This window comes from Hypanus sabinus, chromosome 30 (assembly GCF_030144855.1).
Source record: "Hypanus sabinus isolate sHypSab1 chromosome 30, sHypSab1.hap1, whole genome shotgun sequence".
NCBI classification, from domain to species: domain Eukaryota; kingdom Metazoa; phylum Chordata; class Chondrichthyes; order Myliobatiformes; family Dasyatidae; genus Hypanus; species Hypanus sabinus.
Window position 1 is genome coordinate 21,773,089 of NC_082735.1, and position 17,631 is coordinate 21,790,719.

Genomic DNA, 17,631 nt, shown 5'->3' on the forward strand with positions numbered 1-17,631 from the left:
CGATGTTCACGTGCATCTAGGATAGCTCTATAGATAGGAAAATCAAGTATCAGGATGTGAAATGCACTCAGTGTCCACTTTACTAGGTAGCTCTTGTACCTAATAAACTGACCACAGAGTGTATGTTTGTGGTCTTCGACTGCTGTAGCCCAACCACTTCATGCTTCAACATGTTGTGCATTCAGAGATGCTCTTCTGCACACCACTGCTGGTTACTTGAGTTACTATTTCCTTCCTATCAGCTTGAACTAGTCTGGCCCTTCTCATCTGACCACTTCCATTAACAAGGAATTTTTGCCCATGGAACTGCCGCTCACTGGATTTTTTTTTTTTTTGCACCATTCTCCGCAAACTCTAGAGACCATTGTGAGTGAAAGTACCAGGAGATCAGCAGGTTCTGAGATACTCAATCCACCCCGTCTGGCAGCAACAAACATTCCACAGTCAAAGTCATTTAGATTACATTTCCTCTGATGTTTGGTCTGAGCTGTAACTGAACCTCTTGACCATGTACACATGCTTTTATGCATTGAGTTGCTGCCACATGTTTGGCTGATTAGATATTTGCATTAACAAGCAGGTGTGCAGGTGTACCTAATGAAGTGGTGCTTGTAAGCTAGTTAATTTCTCTGATCGTTTATATAGACCAATTAATCTTCACGCTGCCTAATACTAGTGAATGCATTTGGATGTTTATTTATTTATCTGTTTATCTAGCTCGCTATCTGTCTATTTATTTATGTAAGTAGCCTCCATTGGCATTGTGGGACAAGGACAGCATATCAGATACCATCACGAAGATACATTACTTATTCAGTCACCTATCCCAGTTCATTGGTACAATGACAAAAGAAGTTCAGCACAAGAGTTTATTTGAACTCTCAGATTCAGATCATTCTCTTGAAATCCATGAGTTATTTAACGTTGTTAAAAGTAACATTCTGAACTTAAGTATATTCTACATGTATACGGTAACTTGTGACTTTTTACAATTCTAAGATTATTACATTTATATGACAAATCATGTTGTGATTTGTGCTGTATCACCATCTGGTTTGTTTCATGTCTGAGCAAACCACAGTAGTATCTAATGGAACAACTCTGATCTTAGTTGAGTATTATCTGACTGTAGTATGCCTTCACTTAATTTGAGTAGAACACTTAAAATAGCGACTTTATTCATTCTTCCCAATGTTTCCTTTTTCCTCTTGCAGTACACAGCTGTATCTAAAGAGAAGCCTGACGTGATGGTTAATGGGCCACAGATTTTATTGTAATCTTGCAATGACAGGATGCAAGCAGTTGAGGATGGATGAATGTAGTAATCTAGCAGGTGAAGTTTCCTCTATGAGAAACACAGATGAGACCTATGAAGCATTCAGTCTGCGAGCGGTTGAGTCATGTAAAAGGCAGAGGGAGTCTCAGGTTAAAGTACGGAAGGGTAGATTCTTGGCTATAAAGGCAGGAATCTTCATTGCCCTTTGGAAATTGGAACCATACAGGCAGGATTACTGGTGAAGATTAACAGATTATCACTTCACCTCCAATAATCCAGTAGTCTCTAGATACTGAAATCATGTTGAAGGGTCACGGCCCGAAGCATCGACTACTTATTCTTTTCCATAGATGCTGCCTGGCCTGTTGAGTTCCTCCAGCATTTTATGTGTGTTGTTTCTCTAGATATTAATTTGAGACGTCAATGTAATGAGCAGGACATGAACCCTGAGATTAGGGAGCTACCACTAACATCTGGGGCTCTACTTCTTATTGGGCATGTCTCCATTTCCAATTAGATGGCAGTAAAACAGAGTTAAGGTGCTGTGGAGATAAACCAATCACTGAATTACCACTTTATGAGGAAAGTATCACATTGTGAGACAAATAATTAGAACCTTGTTTTCATTATCCCTTTCCCTCTCATCCTATTTTGAACATCACCTCAGTCTGACACTTCCAACAATGTTGCAGGGGATTGAATTAGATGGTTGTAATAAATGTATGTTCTCATTCTGGTTCGTGGTGCCAGGAACCTAAAGAATCACTAAGAGGTGTAGACAGCTGATAAAATATGAGCATCTTACTCATTCACTCACTTTGACCACTCTCGGCATCTGTACATACAGTATGTCAGTCATTTAAGCCGCATATTAAAATCGTTTTTAAAGCTGTCACCTTTTTAAAAAAAAGCATAAATGCTTCATAAAAACAGGTATTTCCAGATTTTCTCAGGTTCATTTATCATCTTGGATGTTCTCTAAAGTTCAAGTATTATTGGCACTGAAATTACTCCTTTACTGGAGAGAAGATTCATTTCTTGAGGCAACTCGTTAGAACCTTACCATGGTTCTTCCACAGTCTCCTCTTGACTAACATTTGAAATCTGCACATGATCTCATAACTCTTAAGGATTCCCTTTTCCATCTTTTGGTTAATTTCATTTATTTGTACACTTTTCAGCTGCCTTTTCAGAATGGCAGGCAGTGACTAGTGGGGTACCCCAAGGCTCAGTGCTGGGACCCCAGTTGTTTACAATATATATTAATGATTTAGACGAGGGAATTAAATGCAGCATCTCCAAGTTTGCGGATGACACGAAGCTGGGCGGCGGTGTTAGCTATGAGGAGGATGCTAAGAGGATGCAGGGTGACTTGGATAGGTTAGGTGAGTGGGCAAATTCATGGCAGATGCAATTTAATGTGGATAAATGTGAGGTTATCCACTTTGGTTGCAAGAACAGGAAAACAGATTATTATCTGAACAGTGGCCGATTAGGAAAAGGGGAGATGCAACGAGACCTGGGTGTCATTGTACACCAGTCATTGAAGGTGGGCATGCAGGTATAGCAGGCGGTGAAAAAGGCAAATGGTATGTTGGCATTCATAGCAAAAGGATTTGAGTACAGGAGCAGGGAGGTTCTACTGCAGTTGTATAAGGCCTTGGTGAGACCGCACCTGGAATATTGTGTGCAGTTTTGGTCCCCTAATATGAGAAAAGACATTCTTGCCATAGAGGGAGTACAAAGAAGGTTCACCAGATTGATTCCTGGGATGGCAGGACTTTCATATGAAGAAAGACTGGATCGACTAGGCTTATACTCACTGGAATTTAGAAGATTGAGGGGGGATCTTATTGAAACGTATAAAATTCTAAAGGGATTGGACAGGCTAGATGCAGGAAGATTGTTTCCGATGTTGGGGGTCCAGAACGAGGGGTCACAGTTTAAGGATAAAGGGAAAGCCTTTTAGGACTGAGATGAGGAAAAACTTCTTCACACAGAGAGTGGTGAATCTGTGGAATTCTCTGCCACAGGAAACAGTTGAGGCCGGTTCATTGGCTATATTTAAAAGGAAGTTAGATCCCTTGTGGCTAAAGGGATCGGGGGTATGGAGAGAAAACAGGTACAGGGTTCTGAGTTGGATGATCAGCCATGATCATGCTGCATGGCGGTGCAGGCTCGAAGGGCCGAATGGCCTACTCCTGCACCTATTTTCTATGTTTCTATTTTCAATATTTCACATTCAACATCTCATCCTGCGAAGTCAGAGTTGCTACCTGGTGCTAACACGTTAACTCTATCATGTTGTTGAAAACATTTTCCTCTGTCGCTAGAAACACTATTTTGTTTCAGCCTCACTGTACCTCCGCTACTCTTCTGCCATGACTTGGCTGAACTAAGCTTGTATTCTGGTTGTACATACGTGAGTAACTCATCAGGGATATAATCCATTGTGATTCGCAATGTTGTTCTTTAGTTTGGCAAAATTCTAGCTGATCAATGAACCATTGCTAAACTTAATGATCCTTGTAATAGACAATTTTACAATGCTTCTTTAATGGAGTACTCAGTCACACACCATTCGACACTGTGAACATGGCAGAGTTATTCTGTGTCTAGCATCTTTTTGTTTCACAGAGTGTTCAATGAACGAAACTGAGGATCGTTACCTAAGACTAGAACTAGTCTAATAACTCCTGACATGAAAAAGTGGTCCTCAGTCCTTCAGGTATGGTAAAGATCCCAACATGTTTCATCTTAATCCATTTCAAATGGCGACTGCAAGGCCTAAGAAGTTAACACGTACAAAAGCCGGATGAACTCAGCAGGTCGGGCAGCATCCGTCGAAAGGAGCAGTCAACGTTTTGGGCCGAGACCCTTTGTCAGGACTAAAGAAAGAGGGGGCGGGGGTCCTATAAAGAAGGTGGGGGGGAGGGTGGAATGTGGCAGGTGACAAACCAATCAGAAGAAAGATCAAGGGGTTGAGGGAGGGGATAGACAGGAGAGGTGAAGAAGGAATCTAAGGGGAAAGCACAATGGGTAGCAGAAGAAGGCAGAATCATGAGAGAGGTGATAGGCAGCTGGAAGAGGAGACAGAGTGAAAGTGGGATGGGGGAAGGGAGAGGGAAGGAATTACCGGAAGTTGGAGAATTCGATGTTCATACCAAGGGGCTGGAGACTACCCAGACGGTATATGAAGTGTTGTGCCTCCAACTTGAGTTTGGCCTCATCATGGCAGTAGAGGAGGCCATGTATGGACATATCCGAATGGGAATGTGAAGCAGAGTTGAAGTGGGTGGCAACTGGGAGATCCTGTCTGTTGTCGTTATCCATCCACCGTTGTGCTCTTTGGACAGATTTTGTTCTAAATTTGTAGCATTGTTTTCTAGGTTTGGCTCTGCAGACTTAATAGATTCTATACTTACCTACTATCTTTAATTAATTTCTTCTGACCCAGCCATATAAACACAAGTATTCAATCTGGAACCCTTCTGAGGTCTCTCTTCTCGATACACTCAGTATGACAAATCTTATGTTCCATCTTAACACAACATTTTTCCATTGACTGGGATTTGCAAGTGAGGAAATTGAGGAACCAATTGCACAAGGAGATAATGAGGCCAATGTCTTGAAACTTATTGACTAGCTTTGAGGGGATGATGATATTGAATGCTGAGCTGTAGCCAATAAGGAGCATCCTGATGTACGCATCTTCGCTCTCCAGATGTTCCAGCGTTGATTCGTTTAGTCCAGAATTGCCACTTCGCCAATGAGATAACTTTCTGGAGATCTTAGCTGGTCTGGATGTAGCTTGGTAGCCAGACCTGAATGCTTCTGATCTGGCCCTCACCAGACTGCAGATCTCTTGGTTCATCCAGGACTTCGGGTTGAGGAAGACTCTGAATGATTTTGTGGGGACACGCTCGGCTACAACTGTTCTTATAAGCCCATGATAACCGTGGCGTATTCATTCAGATCAACTGATGAGTTTTGGAACGCGGCCCAGTGCACTGACTCAAAGCGATGCTGTCGATGCTCCTCTGCCTCCTGTGACCACCTCTTCATTGTCCTTATCTTTGGAGCTCTGCTTTCAAGCCTTTGCCTGTATGCAGGTAGGAAAAGGGCATATATGAAGACACAGTGAAAAGCTTGATTGCATACAGTCCATACAGCTCAAATCATTACACAGTGCACTGAGAAAGTACAAAATAAAGCCGTAACAAAGCAGAATAAAGCGTAAATGCTGCCCGGACACACTGGTCATTTAACATTGGGCACATAACACTAACATACTATAGCTGTCACTGAACATTGTCAGTATACTTTTCCAAATGTCTGTCCCAAAGTTTCCACAATGCTTTACAGTGCTGGCAACCTGGGTTCAATTCCCACCGCTGCCCTTAAGAAGTTCGGATGTTCTCCATGTAACCTTGTGGACTTGCACCGGGTGCTCCGGTTTCCTCCCACGACCAAAAGATGTACCTGCTGGGAAGACAATTGATCATTGCAAATTGTCTCGTGATCAGGCTAGGATTAAATTGGGGGATTTCTGTTCTGTGGCTCGAAGGGCTGGAAAGGCTAATTCTGCCCTGTAGCTCAATCAGTCAACCAATAAGTAAACAAACAAACAAATAAATAAATAATGATTTAATGAATAAATAAAACTAGCTAAGTCCATCGTTGCCCAACAATGGTGGTTGATTAGTATTATTAGGTTTGACATTTTTAGTTTAATTCATCAGGCCTAAAATCTTCAATGCTTCACTTAAATGTGCTTTGAAGTTTGCTTTGAGGTATGAAGTACGCTTCACTGTAAACTTTATTAGTGTTACCTCTGCTGAACTTAGCTATATGTTATGAAGGGAGATTGGCAAGAGAAGAGTCTGAAGGGGCAAGAAGATTTCTGATTGATGTATTCAAAGTTATGAGGAGCACAGAGAGATAGTAGGAAACATTTCCATAACCAGTGGTGTCTAAAACACAACGATATAGGTTTAAGGTAAAGGGGAGAAGGTTTAGAGAGTCCTGAAGTTATTTTTTTCACTGAGAGAATGGCTGGAATCAGGAACGAACTGCGAAAATATCTGGTTGAAGTAAGTATTTTCACAGCATTTAAGAAGTATCCGGGGAGGTACTTGGATTATCAAGTCTTAGCAAATGGGACTAATGTGGGGGGGGGGGGGCGTGTAATTGATGAGAAGCATGACCGTAGTGGGCAGAAGGGCCTGTTTCAAAGCCTTGTGAATCTATGACTCTATCTTAGAAAGCCTCAGGACAGCTTCTGAATAAATGGACAGTGCATCAACACTGAGGTAGATGACACAGCACCGGGCAATCTACCTCTGTCAATGCTCCCATCGATGTACCGACCATTCAATCAAATTCTGCCCTGAGGTTTTCTAACACAAGTTTTGGAAACACTATCTCTATTAGCTTAATCAATCATCCATTGTTCTAACTTCAGTGCTTTGCAGACTTCTGTAGCTGTTTAAGAACTTTCCTACTGTGAAAGAAACGCTGTACTAGAATTGCTTTAATGAACTCTGGCTTTAGATTTGAAAGCTAAGGATATATGCCTTTATACTGCAATTTGCTATTACGTCAATAACACTAATTTGTGTCATAACCTCTTGCTTATGATCCTAAGTCTTCATTATGAATCTATATTGGTAAGTTAATGCTGCATTGTACCTTAAACCAGACAGAATTCATGAGCATTTATGTTGCTACTTTCATAGACATGACATTTCCACAAGAACAAGATTCTGTACATTTGACAACTTTGGCCTAAGCTTGTTCACTGATTAAACCGCAAACAAATTTTTCCATATTAACACACGCTGGAGGAACTCAACAGGTCAGGCAGCATCTATGAAAATGAACAGACTGCTGATGTTTCAGGCTGAGACCATCCTGAAGCAGAGAATCCATATGCATTGACAAGTTCACCTGACTTTCTATAGCTGATTTCAAATTTGTAGCTCTCCACAATTCCAAAAAAAACTTTGAACTGAAATGAATGAATAACTTTTGCAAATGAATCTTTTTTGCTTTCCATTGCATTAGAAGATTTGGTAATGGATTGTATATTTGCAGGAAGGATGCTCCCATACAGCCTCCCTTTATGCAAATAAATTCTCCCCAACAGCATCAATTTCTATTTTGCAAATTGCTCTACGAAACACTTTCAAGCATTTGATGAGTGAATTGGAAGCTTCACACACTTGATCATGGACACTAAGGCCTCCGGTATTTTCTGCGTGCATCTGAACCATCATTTTGTCTTCTTCTAATACATGCCACCTGATGTCACACTGGAACATGCAGAGCTTATCACGGTTTCAAAGGCTTAATGGTCACACCCTCAGACTCAGTGAACCAAAGTATTTTATTTACATTCATTTTACCATCAGTTCAAAGCATTCCATTGCAATGTTTTAACACCACTCATGGTTTCTGCTTATACAACACAAACAGGAAGCAGTTATAAGGCTGTTACACAGAGCCCAGAACCTCAAATCCAGTTGCAACAGTACCCTGGGCGATGGTTCTTCCTCAAAGATTTTGCAGTTGGCTATACTGATCTTCAGTGTGCCTTTCAGCATATACTCCTGCGACTTGGTATATGCCTGTCCTCAGTACTTAGCCTATATTGAAAGACTAATAAATTTTAGTCAGACAAAGGCAGACAAAGGGCAGCATGGTAGGGTAGTGGTTGGCACAATCACTTTACACCACAAATAATCAGCCACTGGACGTCGATTCCTGCCACTGTTTGTAAGGAGTTTCTACATTCCCCTGAGACTGCGTGCGCTTCTTCCAGGTGCTCCTGTTTCCTCCCACCTTCCAAAGACATACAGTTAGGGCTAGTAAATTGTCGGCATGCTATGTTGAAGCCAGAAGCTATGGACTGCCACTAGCACAATTCCTGCTTATTTGATTTGAAGCAAGTGACACATTTCAGTGTATGTTTTGATAGTTTAGTGTATATATGACAACCAGTGGAGGTAACTTCCCTCCACTTGCCCCATCACTGAATCTGTTCCCCCAACTTATGGACTCACTTTCAAGAACCTCTCATCTCATGTTCTTGATATTTTTTGCTTATGATTATATTTTTCCCTTCTGTATTTGCAGAGTTTGGTGTCTTTTGCACATTAGCAGTTTATCTGTCCTGTTGGGTGGTCTTTCATTGATTATGGTTCTTGGATTTACTGAGTATGCCTGCAAGAAAACAACTCACAAAGTTGTATATGGTGACATACTGTATATGATGTCATATATGTACTTTGATAATATATTCACTTTGAACCCTGACCATGAGCCAATAAACCAATACTAATAATATAATAATAGCAGTAAAATGATCAAAATAAATTAGAGCTTCTATTTATGGCTGTTAAAAGAGATAACTTTTCAAACAGAAGGCAAGTATTTGATGAATAAGAATTGAAAACTTTTCAACCATGACATCCAACCCCTCATAATTCCGGACATAAAGCCACATAAATTACAGAGAAGAGGGCAAGGGAAGAACATTACATGAGAGTTCAAAGCACCCTGAATGGAATCAGAGACGAACTGACTCATATGCCCAGTCTCCGTAACAAAAGTTAAATACAGACAGGGAAAAAGAGTAAAAGCCGGTTACAAAAAAAAATTGATAAAAGGAAAAAATAAAACAGAGGAAAACAAGACTTCAGAACAAAAGGGAAACAGAGCAATTTATTTAATGACACATGTTCTAATCAATCTGCCAAACCTCAGTGAATGTGGGAGAGCGTATCAGAAAGGATCACATTCCAGGGTGATTGGGATCGGCTGTTTTCTTTTGCTGATAGTGAGTCTCAAGCCTCCTGTTCTATTCCAGAAATGTTTTCCTAAGGCCATACAGTAAATACTCTGTCATATTTTGTCATGGCAACTACCCTAATCTCGGCAGAGGTTATTTCAGACCCATGTGAAACTTCAGTGGTGTGCTGTTTTTAGGGAAGTTGTAGCATTTGAACAGATTCTCTGCGCATGCAAGCAAATAGAAATTTATTGAAAGTGAAAGTCGACTTTATTGCCACTTGGACAAATACATGAACGCACAGATGTGACAAAAACCTCACTTGCAGTACCTCAGACACACAGCAACAACAGTTCAATAGTCCAATGGTTCTATTTAATATCAGAGAATGTATACAGCATGCAACCTGAAACTCTTACTTTTGACAGACATCCACGCATCTGGAAAAAAACCCCAAAGAATGAATGATAGAAACATTAGCATCCAAAAACCCCCCTCCCCCTCCCATGCACAAGCGGCAGCAAAATTATCAACCCTCCACCCTCCCTCCAGCAAAACTATTAACCCTCTATCACTCACCATACAGTGATAGCAAAGCCCCCTAACAGACCATGATCCAAGTCCATCAAAAACTACTGTCCATCCCAGCACTTTGACATCTCAGACAGCCTCTCGCTCACCAGCTTCACAAGTAAAACATATATTAAACACAGTTTTTACAAGAAAACACAATTAGCGCAGGAGAATAAAATGCGTTATAGTGTGAAGTGGTCAGAGTGTTGCTGAACTGTACAGGTGGTTGGGGCTATGCAGGTTGGTTCGCGGACCAAATGGGATGTCACTGTTCTTGAACCTGTTGGTATGGGACTTCAAGCATCGGTACCTCCTGCCCAGTGGTAGTTGTGAGAAGATGGCAGGCACGGATGGTGGGAATCTTTGATGGTAGATGTTGACTTCTTGAAGCAACACCTCCTGTGGATACTACCAACACCATCATCTCAAATCAATAACAATTATAATCCGGAGAAACACACAAAGGAGCTGGAGGAAAGCAGCAGGTCAAGCTGCATCTTTGGAGGCAAATGGACAGTCAAACTTTTGGGTTGAGACCCCTCACGAGACCTTCCTGCTGTCTCTCATGTCTCCACATTTGTAATCTCATTGGGTTGATATATATATTTGCAAATTTACCTCAATAGAAGGAAATGGTCAGTAGATCAATAATGCCACTGAATTAATACCCATGACATGAAAGGTGTACAATGACATATAGACCCTGTAATCATACTTCCACACCAAAATATTTATGTGCCATTCCATAAACAGATAAATGTACTGTTGCTTGGAAGATATAAATTCCAAAATGTTGCCCATTATTAAAACAGGCTTTGAGTTTTGTTTGCAATATTTCCCTTATGATTTACCTCTGGTTTATCCTGAAATATATCACACATCAGAGAGAGAATGGGAAAATGGCAGGATCCTCTCATCTGGGCCACAGCAGAGCAAGGGTAGACCATTAACTCCAAGTCACATATGCAAGGCAGATTTACTTTAACCTTCTGTTAACAGAAATATGCTGAATTAGAGATGAAATTCCATTTCCTGACCATTGTTGACATCATTTGTGAATATTTTTTCAGAGTATGGATATATTTAAAGTGGAATTTGATAGGTTTTTAATAAGAAAGGGTGTCAAAAGTTATGGGGAGAAGGCGGGAGAATGGGGTTGAGATGGATAATAAATTAGCCATGGTGAAATGGCGGAACAGAATCAAGGGGCTGAATGGCCTAATGCTGCTCCTATGTCTTATGGTCTTATGGTTGCAAGTAAGCATTTGACCAACCCTTAATGGATTTCACCATTAGTGCAACTCAATGATTTAGGATTAAAGGAATAACCACTTGATTGGATATGAGATTTTCTTCTTTTGTCATTGAGCTCAAACACTCTCTATCTTCTTTCATCCTTTGCTCAAACAAACTAGGTGTGTCTTTCCCTTCCAAGCATACTCAATCTTTTTCTCAATGCCACTTCATTTCAATTTTCCACAAAATTCCCGTTTCCCTAAAGCTGTCCCTGGATGGCCAAATACCCATATTTACCTGCACTTTGCAGGAAATCAGAAATTTTAGGTGCAGGTATATTCTGAACCTTCGGGATTATCTTATCCACATCATTAACTGTCATCAAAGTCACAGGTAGCAACACCCCACCCTAAGAGTCAAGCACCACATCAGAGAAGAATCCAAATTGATACAAAGGACTTCCTGCTGATTAGAACAGAAGTCTTTTAGATAAAATTTAAACCAATGTCCTCCAGGTGCATTAAAGTAATCTGATGACACTATTTTTGAAAAGAGTAAGAATTTCAGGTTCTATATTGTATACATTCTCTGGTATTAAATGGATCCACTTAATTATTGAACCATTGAAAAAACCTTCAATGACTTCTTCAAAAACCTTTCTCAATAAAATAGTTCAACTTTTGAATATCAAATCAGACTGCATCTAACTTTTCTTATGCCATTATTTACCACCACATTTCCCATATTATAACAGCAGGAAACAACAACATAAACTATTTTATCAGCTGTTATGTGCTCTGCAAGTTCCTAGTATTGCATGATTTGCAATCTAAATACCGGTCTCTTATTAACAAAAGATAAAACAAACATTTTTAAATTGGCAGCTGTCAGTTTACAAAATGATTGTTTCTTTATTATACAGAGCCCAGGTGAAGTCCTTTCTTGCTAATCAAACACTTTGGCCAGTAATCGTGTCCTTCAAAGGGTAGACTACTTGATTTAAACAACGGGACATTGACAATCACCATAGTAATTATCAAACAATAATTATTAAGACTTTTTGATCTGTGTAGTTTTGTGGAATCATTATGATGTGACCAGTCTCGCATCCACACCTGCCCATTTCAGACCCAAATATTAACACAATACCCACCATCTCAGGGGACTTGATGCTTTACCTAGAAATAACCCAGTGCTCATTGTATACTGGTTGTTTTTGATGTATTCCAAAAATAAAATGATTATTTTTTTGTAAATTGATATTTAATCTTTAAACATTCATGATAAAAATTTGACTTATGGAGCATTAGAATATGTTGTGCATAATAGGTTTGAATATTTCAAAAGAATGGCAACCGTTATTTAAAGAATTAAAGGAACTTCATGCAATGAATTTATGTAAATAAAGAAACTATATAGCTCAAAGACTTTTGTGGTTGCATTGAACAAAATCTATTTAATGCAATCAGTGGATCTGGCCTTTTAAGGGAGAAGAAAAATTGAACTCAAACGTCCTTTAAGAAAATGAAACACTTTAAAGAATTAAACATTTTTATTTAGACTTATAAAAATACTCCATGGGACAAGCAAGGGGCACATTGAAAAGTGGTACTAACTTACTGAATACTCTGCATTTTAGTTTGTGAGTTTATCAATCAGCAGGAGTAACATTGTGATGAATTTCATGTATAAATTTTTTTTTGTTGATATCGCTCCTATCACAAAACATTTTCAGTGCATTCCACTCCATGTCTGCTAGAGTTCAGCTATGTCCAAATGTCCACTAATTCAAATAAATATTCTAATCCTCCTTAACTAAAACGGCAATAATTTTTGATGTGTATGAAGCGAATTATAATTAACAACTCTTAAGACAATATATACCAGACCATCAGCACTTCTATCTACGTCTGTGCAAACATGATAAGAAATTACAAGCACGATAAGAATACTTCTACAACATTCTTGTACTTAAGGAATAGGAAACTCAATAGAATTATATTTCAGAGTTCAGGAAGTACTATACATTTTAATGCTGCCTGTGATGTTAAACTACTTTGTCTCCGGCCCCTGTATTGTTCAACATGAGATCATTTCAAACTCTCATAAGCTTCTATGAATAAAAGATGAAACAACAAATTTCACAACATATGCCAGTGATATTAAGCCTGATTCTGATTTTGAAATCTAAGATGAAAAAGCCAGGAGCTGAATCTTCAGTGATTGCAGACAAAATGTTATATTATATGTCATTGAATAATTGTAACTTGACCACTGAAAGACAAGCTCAGAGTATAATAAAACCAATAAAAATAAAACTGATTAAAATAAGACTACTTTTTATTCCAACTTCTAATGATCACCATTTACTTCAACTGCCTGACACAGCTTCTGGGGTAAGTGTTCAAATTATGAATTGATACTTAACCTGTTGATCCTCCAATTCAGAAGCAGATTAAGTACCAGCCGGTTCAGCACCACCACCCTGTGACCTAAGCAGGCCTTCTGGGTGAGGCAAAGATTTGCAGGCTCCGACTCCAACCACGTCCACTGCAGTCGGTGCTTCTGCTACACTGGTGAGGCCAAGTGCAGATTAGGTGACCCATTTGCAGATCACCTTCATTTTCCATCTCAAGCTCCCAATCACACATCATTTCTTTGCTCTTTCCAATTCTCACACTGACGTGCCCATCGTCTCCTCTGCCATGGAGGTGCCCAGTGTGAACTAAAGGAATATTAATAATAAATTATTTTGTCTGTCTGTCTGTAAATTCTGTAAATTATTCTGAATATATTCTACAACCAAATGAGCATTGATTTTTGTAATTTTGAGTCACTTTAACCTTTGGTGTATTTCTGCACTCCATACCCACCTATCCCTACCAGTATCTCTCCCTCTGATCTTCCACCAGCCCTCCCATTTCTTTCCCCTTTCTTGTAACACCCAGCCAGCCCCATTCATCTAAAGCCTCTCCCTGGTTACAACCGTCCACTAACATACATTTCACTCTCTGGTTTCCACCATTCCTCCGATCTGGTCTTGTTTCATCTGCCTTTTGCCTCTCCCCTCATGGGTCCCATCATCACTTCCCTTACCTATCGGGTTCTAGCACTGGTATCTTTCGTGCTTCTGCTTTTCACCCATCCAGCTGTCTCCACTTTCCCCTCTTCCTAATCTGGCTTTTTTTTGTCCGACACATACGAGATTCTGCAGATGCCGGAAATCTTGAATAACACAGACAAAATGTCGCAGGAACTCAGCAGGTCTGGCGTCATGTATAGAGAGGAATAAACAGTTGACGTTTCAGGCCAATCTCCAAGAAGATAACAATCTTGTCCTAGGGTTTGGAGGCTTACCTGCCTCAATGACCCAGAGAGCTATGTTGGCTGGAGTCAGGCTTTGGCTCTTGGTAGGGTCACCCATGCCAAACAGGTCAAAAGGTCGAGGCCAAACGAAGTGTGGTCCACTGGTCCTCCAGAATCAGGGGTAAAAACAAAATTGTTATGGAAACAGCAATGAAAAATCACTCAATATCACAGTAATGAAGAATCCTTCAAACTCTGTGTGCAACAGTATGGACAGACAAAGAGGACCTTTATTGCTGCCCTAAATGGTAGCAGCATAATGGGTAGTAAGTAAGTTTCAGGCCAAGACCCGTCATCAGGATTGGAATTTTGCCTGCACAAATCTATCAATCACTTACCTCTATTCCCAACTCCACCCCCTTCACTACTCTTCACCCTTTCTTGGCCCAGCAGTCTGGCCCTTGTCTCACCTCTCCCCTCTCCTCTTTATACCACCTCCCTATTCTTAGTCCATTCCTGATGTAGGTTACGTGTTGACATTTCCCTGCTCCCTCTCAGATGCCACTTGACCCCTTCATTTCCACCAGCAGAATTCTTGTTGCTCCTCTTTCCAGCCATTTTTGTCTCTTTTGTCCACCATAACCAATCATTTTTGAGTTTTGTCTATTGATGTCACTGAGATAATTGGCAATAAACTCTGATCCTGTTTACTGCAAGAGTTCCCACACACCACGCACTGAGAAAACATTCAAAGCAAACAAGATATTGTAACAATCAACAGTAAATTAACAAAAAACAATTCCAAAAGCAAGTGTTTTGCTAAGAGCATACTTTACTAAAATGAAAAGGCTGCATTTTAACCCTTTTGGATAGTGAACTTCTTTTTAGAACTCTATCTCTGATAAGGTGGTGGGAAGATGGATTGTGGGCAGAGTCCGGGAAATGGAGAGGATGCGGGTGAGGACGGCACCAATGTCAGAGGAAGGGAAACTCCGTTCTTTGAAGGGGGAGGACAACTCAGATGTTTTGGAAAGGAAAGCCTCATCCTGAGAACAAATGCAAGGAAAATGTAATGTCATTTTTTGCAAGTGACGGGTTGGGAAGAGGTATGGGCCAAATATGTTGTCAGAGTCAGTCGGTTTATAAAAGATATCAGTAGACAGTCTGTCTCCAGAGATGGAGGCAGAAAGATCGAGAAAGGGGAGAGAGATGTCAGAAATGGACCACTGAACTGAAGGGAAGGGAGAAGTTGGGGGTAAAGTTGATGAAGTAGATGACAGGTGGTCGGTCCATCGACTGGTGGTGTGCAGTTTGGCAAGTAATCGGTAGATGAGGCATTTATTGCACCTACTGTGCTTCTCCTTCATGGTGACAGAAGTCGATTTTGTTGATGGCATACATGACAACCACCAAGCAGTGGGAAGACATGCAAAATGCTGAAGGATTCAGCAGGTCAGGCAGCATTTATTGAGGGAATGAATAGTCAACTCTGTGGGCCAGAACCTTTCATTATTTTATTTTTAAATTTTATTGAGATACAGCGCAGAATTGCCTTTTCTGTCTCTTTAAGACATACTGCCCAGCAACCCCTGATTTAACCCGAGCCTAATCACGGGACAATTTACAGATCAATAAACCTACTAATCAGTACACCTTTGGACTGTGGGAGGAAACTGGAGCACCTGGAGGAAACCCATGTGATCATGGGGAGTGCGTACATACAGACGGAGGCAGGAATTGAATCCAGGTCACTGGACTGTAAAACGTTGTGCTAACCACTACAGTACCATGCCCCCCCCCCCACCCCCTGGTTTGGAAAGGAAGGGGCAGAGCCCAGAATAAAGAGTGGGTGAGGGTGACGAAAAGGAAGGTGGAAGAGGTAAAGGGCTGAAGCAGAAGGAATCTGAGAGGAGAGGACAGAAGAAGGAGGTGATGGGAAGATCATCAGGACAGGGGAGTGGAGGGAAAGGAGTGAGAGGGCCACCAGGATGGAGGAAAACCAAGTGGTGGGGGGAGGAGGGAGGAGAGTTGTTAACAGAAGTTAGTCAGATCAATGTTCATACTGTCAGGTGACACGTCTATCACCTCCTTCTCCTTCCCTTTGTGCCCTGGTGAATCACACTCTCCTATCAGATCAAACAGATTCCACCTTCTTTAGAGCTTCAGTGTATTTAATATTTTGGTAATATTGAAAATATATTGTTTGATTAGGGTGATATCGACGGCTCCTCGGTAGAGATCGTTAAGAGCACCAAATTTCTTGGTGTTCACCTGGCGGAGAATCTCACCTGGTCCCTCAACACCAGCCCCATAGCAAAGAAAGCCCAGCAGCGTCTTTACTTTCTGCAAAGGCTGGGGAAGTCCATCTCCCTCCCCCCATCCTCATCACATTCTACAGGGGTTGTATTGAGAGCATCCTGAGCAGCTGCATCACTGCCTGGTTCGGGAATTGCACCATCTCGGATCGCAAGACCCTGCAGCGGATAGTGAGGTCAACTGAGAATATCATCAGGGTCTCTCTTCCTGCCATTACTGACATTTACACTATACGCTGCATCCGCAAAACAAACAGCATTATGAAGGACCCCACGCACCCCTCATACAATCTCTTCTCCCCCCCCGCCATCTGGGAAAAGGCACCGCAGCGTTCGGGCTCACAAGACCAGTCTATGTAACAGTTTCTTCCCCCAAGCTATCAGACTCCTCAATACCCAGAGCCTGGACTGACACCTTACTGCCCTATTGTCCTGTTTATTATTTATTGTAATGCCTATACTGTTCTGTGTACTTTATGCAGTCCTGGGTAGGTCTGTAGTCTAGTGTAGTTGTCGTCTGTGTTGTTTTTTACGTAGGTCAGTCTAGTTTTTGTACTGTGTCATGTAACACCATGGTCCTGAAAAAACGCGGTCTCATTTTTACTATGTACTGTGTGTAGCAGTTATGGTCGAAATGACAATAAAAGTGACTTGACTTGATGTAGGATGTATGGAAATGGCATATACATCATTGCACCACCATGTCATATGTGAGCATCTCACTAAAGAAAAGAAACTAATCCCAGCTCCTGTCTTCTACTTTCTATCAGTTTTTAAGAGTTACGAAACATAACAGTGGCAACAAGGAAATTTTGAAATGAAACAGGGGCAACTATCTACCTGTTGAAGCACAGCATGTCTTTTCCTTCACAAGGTGTGTTGTAGTGTATTAAATTTTGTAAAAACATTAGATGGAAGTCCAAGTGACATTTTAACTCTTTGAGAGCTCACAGCATGTAAGGTGGCTGAACAAGTTAAACACTGTAGGATTGTTAATGCCGAATATTTGCTGAAAGTGGCTGGAGTCTCCCTTGGCCTCGGGCACAGAGGTATCAGGACGTCTATCAATGAACAACTGGGTTGTCTGAATGGGGGAAACTATGCTAAGTTAGTGGCACAAGAACAAAAGGTGA

The 17,631-nt window shown here is 40.9% G+C and overlaps 1 long non-coding RNA gene across 3 annotated transcripts; it reads right to left on the reverse strand.

Moving 5' to 3' along the window:
• Positions 1–907: 907 nt before the first annotated feature.
• On the reverse strand, positions 908–14,678 carry LOC132383434 (uncharacterized). Of its 3 annotated transcripts, XR_009508683.1 has the most exons (4): positions 14,235–14,678; positions 13,306–13,602; positions 4,702–5,378; positions 908–1,818 (listed from the first exon to the last, which is right to left on the reverse strand). It is a non-coding gene; the product is annotated as an uncharacterized LOC132383434 (long non-coding RNA). The 3 variants fall into 3 exon arrangements; XR_009508682.1 differs by lacking the exon at positions 908–1,818 and having other exon boundaries at positions 2,832–5,378; XR_009508684.1 differs by lacking the exons at positions 908–1,818; positions 4,702–5,378 and adding an exon at positions 9,663–10,630.
• Positions 14,679–17,631: the final 2,953 nt, after the last annotated feature.